Source organism: Brachycentrus maculatus, unplaced genomic scaffold (assembly GCF_059751285.1).
Source record: "Brachycentrus maculatus isolate JH-2025_06_01 unplaced genomic scaffold, ASM5975128v1 h1tg000015l, whole genome shotgun sequence".
In the NCBI taxonomy this organism is placed as follows: domain Eukaryota; kingdom Metazoa; phylum Arthropoda; class Insecta; order Trichoptera; family Brachycentridae; genus Brachycentrus; species Brachycentrus maculatus.
Window position 1 is genome coordinate 972857 of NW_028280769.1, and position 7144 is coordinate 980000.

Sequence of the window (7144 nt, forward strand, 5' to 3'; positions counted from 1 at the left end):
TGTGAGGTCTAAATCCTGGATTATAATCACACACATGAGAAACACCAGAAAACACCATTTTCATTTTTATTATTTAAGCCTATAGACCAGATAATTTATTTACAACATTTTGAGTGTGTCCAAATACTTGTTCACAAAATCTGGATTATCCCCAATTACAGAAGTTATTTTCATATTATTTTTTGACATCTCATTTTTAATGAAAAATAGTATGAAAATAACTCCTGTAATTGGAGATAATCCAGATTTTGTTAACAAGTATTTGGACACACTCAAAATGTTGTAAATCGCATCAGACGATACAAATTATCGCTTTAACCACTAAACAATGCATCAAATGACTTACCGTTGCACCAAATGATACAAATGATGGATCAAATATCTCAAAATTGCATCAAGTAATGTAAGTTTTACAAAAAACGAATTAACATTTCATCAATTGGTGCGAGTGATTGATCAAATCACTAAACATTGCATCAAAGGATGTAAGTCATGCATAAAATGACTCGACTAAAATTGCATAAAATGATGCAAGTAATGCATCAAATTACATTATATTGTATCATTTAATGCAAGTGATGGAAAAAACAGAGATTAATAACTGAAAAAAAGGGTAAAATAAAATACATAATTCAGTCTACATTAATTAAATCATATTAAAATTTGTATAGTAAAAATTGCATCAAATAATGCAAGTGATGCATCAAATGATTCTGCGTTACATGAAATTATGCAACGTTACGTTGATCGTTAATTAACATATCGCTCACTCCTTTCAAGAACGTCATAAATCAAAAATCGACAATTTTCAGTTGTGCATGTTTTCGGAATGCCCAGAAAATGTACTTTATCCCAGCAAAAGTAGCATATTTTTAACTTAATATTTACCCGCTACAGGGCAGAAAGTGTTGTTTTTGGTTTTGAAGAAAAGGTATTGTTTAATTATTTTTTTTAAATATTCTAAATATTTTTCAAATGGAGAAAAAACCTTCGAGTTTTACCTAAAAAGATCTGTTGCACAGTAAAAAGTTCAATAAGTTGCTTGATATTTCTTTTTAATACATTGTATTATATTTTTAAACTTTAAAAACGATCTCCTGAAAAATCTGTTTTTTATTTATTTATGACGTTCTTGAAAGGAGTGAGCGATATATGAAAAGGTGATCAGTACTACGTTACAGATACCAATCCATGATAATATTTAAAAAATATAAAAGAGTGAAAAAAACAGACGTATTAATTTTGACCCCGCTGGGAATCGAACAAAGGAACCGCCAGCATGGTAACTAAACTGGCTAATTTTTACACCACGTAGCGGATGATTTTTTGTTCTACCAAACTATATTGTCCATTTATTGGTGAAATTTTAATTTATGACTGTATGAACAGTAATAATTAATTTTTTATTTTAATTGCGCAATAATTCAATTTCCTTTCACCAAATGTGGTTATAAATTTGATTAAGAACAAAAAAAATATATGGGAATATGACAACAGCAAAGATTTAAGGCCGTATTCCCAAATATATATTTATTGCAAATGAAGCACTTGAAAAAAATTACGCTGTATTTCAAAATTATTATCGATTTTAGTAGAATTTTTTAAATCAATTTAAAATATACAGGAAAAATTATGGTCCCAATTAAATCAAGGAATTTTTGATCTAATAATTTAAATTGAAAATGTTTCTATTGTTTTGTATTATATATAGCAGTGCTAAATAAAATGTTGACTTTTTTCACTAAGCAAATTGTAAGAGAGTCTGAATAATATTTACCCGAAAATATGCCAGCATCAACACCCCCGAAGATTGACCTGTTGCTTAGGAATATTTCGTCACAAGGGAATCTATGGCGAAAACGAAATATCCCCGTGGATATTACACAATATATTATTTAAATATGAAACACACATGCACACTAAACACCATGTGTTTCCCGATAAATAAAAAACGCGAATTGGATCAGCATCCCCGATTCTCAGACGACGCGACCAACCCCCTCGACCGACGTTCGAATACTGAAAAGAAGGTCGTACACTCCGTGATAAGGAGAGTACGAAGAGCGATAAGTCACACAATGAGAGGATGGGCAATTTGCCGAACATAAATAAAAAGGTTGAATCATTGATACGTCTAGATATTTTATATCATACAAATATTTCATTCCTTTTTTCAGTGTTCTGATAGTAAAATTATAAACCCAGAAATATACGCACACAGGACGAAAGAAGGATTTTCTAGTACTGTCGTGGAAATTCAAATATTTCTAAAGTGGTAAATTAAAGGCTGCCCGTAAAAGGATAAAATCTTTGTCTTATGAATCGTTTAATTTTAAATCAATTTCGTAATATCTTTTTACAAATCGTCCTGTACTTTTTTGTACACCATATTATATTAGGTGGACTGAGAACCAAACCATTAATTTGTAGCGTCACATTAAAATTATTTTAAAAAATCTAATATTACAAAATAATATTGCATCGTGATGCAATATTACTTTATAATGATTTTAAAACTATTTTTTAGACGGGAATTACTGCATTTATTATTCACCTTGCTTATTATGTACAAAGTTTTTAGATCTTTACGTGGATTTTTGTTTCTGTTAACTATAAAAAATATGTTTTATTTGAATCTGTGTTGGGAACAGGAGGGATAATCTAGTGTGGGCCAATCAGGAACTTGTCAGTATTTGCTCATTGCTGGGAGGAAACCACGTAAAACTCCTCAGGAGAAGCAGGACTGTTGACTGTCGTCAGCAGACCTTCCGTTCCACTAGAAGAAGGTTTGGCATTTTGTGTACTAGCTTGGTTTATGGTACCAATGTCCTTCACTTTTTTATCATGTATGATACCACCTCTCGTGACAGTTCCTTATGAACTCACACGGATTCGATGTCAGATAGGTCCTCACCAAGGCTCCTGCAACGCGCCTCTAGCTGTGCATAAAATGACCTTATATTGCATCAAATGATGCAAGTGATGCATAAAATTACTTAATTTAACTGACAAACCATCACGCCACTTCTCCGCAGGGGTAGGCAGAGAAAATATAACGCCCCACCAATCTGTCTTTGAAAATAATCTTCGTTTCCTCCACATACTGCATCTCCTCAAACATACCTGCCGATTATTCCGACTCTTGACCTGACCAATTTTTAAGTATTTAAAATTCTCGATTATGCTCAATTTTTCTCGGATTTCCTCTACTTCTATTGCCAACCACATTCGACTCATAAATTTGTTTTACCATTCTTTCTTCACTCATTCAATTAACATACGGAAACCGATCTCAACACACTTTTCTGAATTTTATCCATAATTTTTGCATTATTTCACCATTCGAACATATATCATACATCGTTAGTTCGTAGGTCGACTGCATTCAATCGCCTTTATCCTTCTTTTGATTACTCCATGCTTCGCTTCAATACATTAGGGTTGGAACCAGGACTCCATTATGTACTGCCAGTTTAGCTTTCTATATAAATATATTTATGTGTATATATATATATATATATATATATATATATATATATATATATATATATATATATATATATATATATACATATATGTATATATATATATATATATATATATATATATATATATATATATATATATATATATATATATATATATATATATATATATATATATATATATATATATATATATATATATATATATATATATATATATATATATATATATATATATATATATATATATATATATATATATATATATATATATATATATATATATATATATATATATATATATATATATATATATATATATATATATATATATATATATATATATATATATATATATGTATATATATATATGAACATTAAATTAAGCATTTTGAGAGTAGTTGGATAAAACCGCAGATTTTTGAGTGGTATTACACAAAGTGAACGATGAATGATAAAGGGAGTTAGAGAATGTTTTCTTATCATACCACAAAGTCAACAATACCTTTAATATACAAAAGGAAATCATGGGTAACTCCATTTCAAATAACTCACTCCATTATCTGAAATATAGGAGTTAAAGTTATCATCTTTGACTGCAAGTAGCTTTTAAAAGCAACGCAACAAAGCTTATTTCCTTTGTCATAATACGAGTACAAAGAATCTCATTCTGTTTCATTTTTAGGTCGCACAGTACAACAATAAGTATCTACCGCAGAACGGGGCTACTTGAACTTTGATGTGTTACTTGAGCCCAGTACAAAAAACGCATTTAGATCGTGGTATCGATCGAAGTATCGTGACAATTAGTGTCACCTGTCAGGGAAACAATGAATCATGTCGATACGTTCATTATTGTAGACCAAATACAGATTTAAATGTTTTTTGTACTGGCTTCAAGTAACGCATATAAGTTCAAGTAGCCCCGTTCTTCTACGGTACTGAAAAAGTCACCCCAGATAACTGCAGAAAATACGAATTTTGAGAAACTTATAAAAGAAAATATTATTTTTATGGTAAGAAAATATTGATACTTTTGTCACGATTATAGGACCTGTAAATAATATTTACTTTATAGTATCATAAAAAATTCCAATGAACATCCTTAAAAGGCGATTGAGGGAATGGGTTAAAAACGTTTGAAGCCTTTTTATCTTTGTTGGCAACGTTTTGAGTGTGTCCAAATACCTGTTCAGAAATCTCTGCTTATTTTTTTCAATACAAAAACTGTGTTAAAAAGAAACAAGTACATTAATTATTCTTCAGATTCTCATCCGCACCCCAATGGTGCATAGGGCACTGCATAATACAAACGCACCATATGCACCATTGCTTGCGGATAAGGGTTAGAAAAGAAAAAGATATATTCTAAGTTTGCAGTCCCGACACAAAGATGAAAAGCAAAAATGATATACAAATATTTGTCTATGGCGAAATTTAAATATTACATAGACAATTTTGGCGGGAAAACGCGAGTCGACAAAATAACCCCTTTATCGATAGTACTTGCTTTGATGAAGAATTTAATTTATTCGAGTCCAAAATAGGTATATTTTCAAAGATCATAATAATAATATTTTATTAGCTACGTGATGAAGCTCTTATTGCGTGAAATCTTCCCATAAAACCATAGACTTTAAGTATGACATAAAATGAAATTCTTTATCTTCTGAAATTTATTATTTCTGTCGATAAAAGTTAATTATTTCCATCAACCCTTTGGGGTTTGGGACATAAAAATTGTGTAAATTGAAATTATCAGCTTTTTCTTTTTATTGTTCCAATCTTCGCTGAAGGTTGGCAATTATCGTGGCAGTTATTACTTTTTCAACTGTAAGCACTGAATAAATGTTTTTACCTGTCGTTCGCTGGTTTGAGTGACGAATTTTTATAATGAGTAACATTTAACATTTTATCTATGATTCACAATCATTTTACTTAAATTTCGAAAATCGTAAAAACACACACACACACACACGAGTATATACGTGTGTGCATGTATATATATATATATATATATATATATATATATATATATATATATATATATATATATATATATATATATATATATATATATATATATATATATATATATATATATATATATATATATATATATATATATATATATATATATATATTATATTTATATTTATATATATTTATATATTGTTGGTTTAAACAACCAACATTACTAATATCTTTATAAAAAAAGTTAAAATGACTTACCACAAAGCAAATGCATTAAATATTAATAATAGCTTTTAAAATGATATAAAATGTGATTGATGACAAATGCCTTCTTCTAACACGTATCCTCTCCCAATGGTGCATAGGGCACTGTATCGAATTTAAAAAATGTTATCTTGATAGTTAATTACATGAAGGTGATCAATTTTGCACTTAAGGGTAATGAATATTAATTGATTATAAAAAGAGTGTAAAATCAATAATCTTTATTTTGAGCCCCTTGGAATTGAACCCGAAGCCTCCAGCATGGCAAATCATAAAAATACCCATAAATTTTTAAGTTTGAGACCTTGGGAGAATAAAAGAGGCGTCGGAAGACCCCAAAAGAGATGGTCCGACGACATAGTCGCTGTGGGGGGTAGAAACTGGCTGGAAGCAGTAATCGTCCGAAGGAAATGGAAGGATACGGAAAAGGCCTATATCCAGCAGTGGTGGAAAGAAGACTAAAAAAATACAATGGGGAAATTTTAGAACAGATAGATGATTTCATATATTCGGGAAATTTGTTTTCTAGGGATGGAAAGATTAATAATGATATAGAAAGGAGAGTGAATTGTGCACTGAGTTCAGTTATAGCAAATCATCCCCTATTAAGCTCTACCACCTATATATTGATTTGCTTCATATAATGGAAAGATATGTAAGAGGCCTCTATATTCATATATATTCATCTCGTATATTCAGCAGTGGAGGACAGATGGCAAAAGATGAAGAAGAAGAAGATTTTTGGATAAAACAATAAATTGTTTGTATTGCATAAAATTGTAGGTGGAAAAGTACTTTAGGTACAGCCGCTTCATAAAGACATTATTTTAATCTTGTCTTCTCACCCCTAAACTAGATTTTTGTATATTGTGGTAGAATAATGCTTCTTAAATAGTTTATTTAGGGGTGCCTAACGTGAAGTAATTCTTTTGAAAGCCTTTTTATTACCTACACCATCGTTAATCCGTTTTTCTTTATTCATTCGCCCTTTAGTTATACTCGCAGCCAATCAGCAAAACGTGAAATATGTATGGATGAAGGGATGAAGAAAGTATACAGCACGGCATACAATACAACAAAAAGCTTATTCATCTCACCAATAGATGTCTCTAGTGAAAATTTCTAGTGATTCAAGTACAATGTTTCAAAATTGGATCATATACATATATAAAACATCCAAGAATTTGAGTTATACGCGTGTAAAGTGATCACTTAAACTAACCAATGACGGTCGTAAGGCCTGTAAATGCCCAGACTTCCATATTCTTCTGCATCTATGTTGAGATTACAAAAATAGTACAATAAACGGCAGGCATACCAAATATAATAAAGAGAATATCATACATAATATAAATTTATTTATTTTTCATTAACTGCTTAGGAAGTTATTTTATGGTAATGTGTTTCTATTTTTCATTTTT

General features: G+C 29.9%; 1 protein-coding gene across 1 annotated transcript in view; it reads right to left on the reverse strand.

Annotated features, from left to right (window-relative positions):
- LOC148313319 (inactive dipeptidyl peptidase 10) overlaps nt 1-2021 on the reverse strand; it is a 481738-nt gene extending 479717 nt beyond the window's left edge. The window contains exon 1 of the mRNA XM_088264681.1: nt 1778-2021. The gene's annotated coding sequence lies outside the window, so the exon portion shown is untranslated. The remainder of the gene's footprint in view (nt 1-1777) is intronic.
- Nucleotides 2022-7144: the final 5123 nt, after the last annotated feature.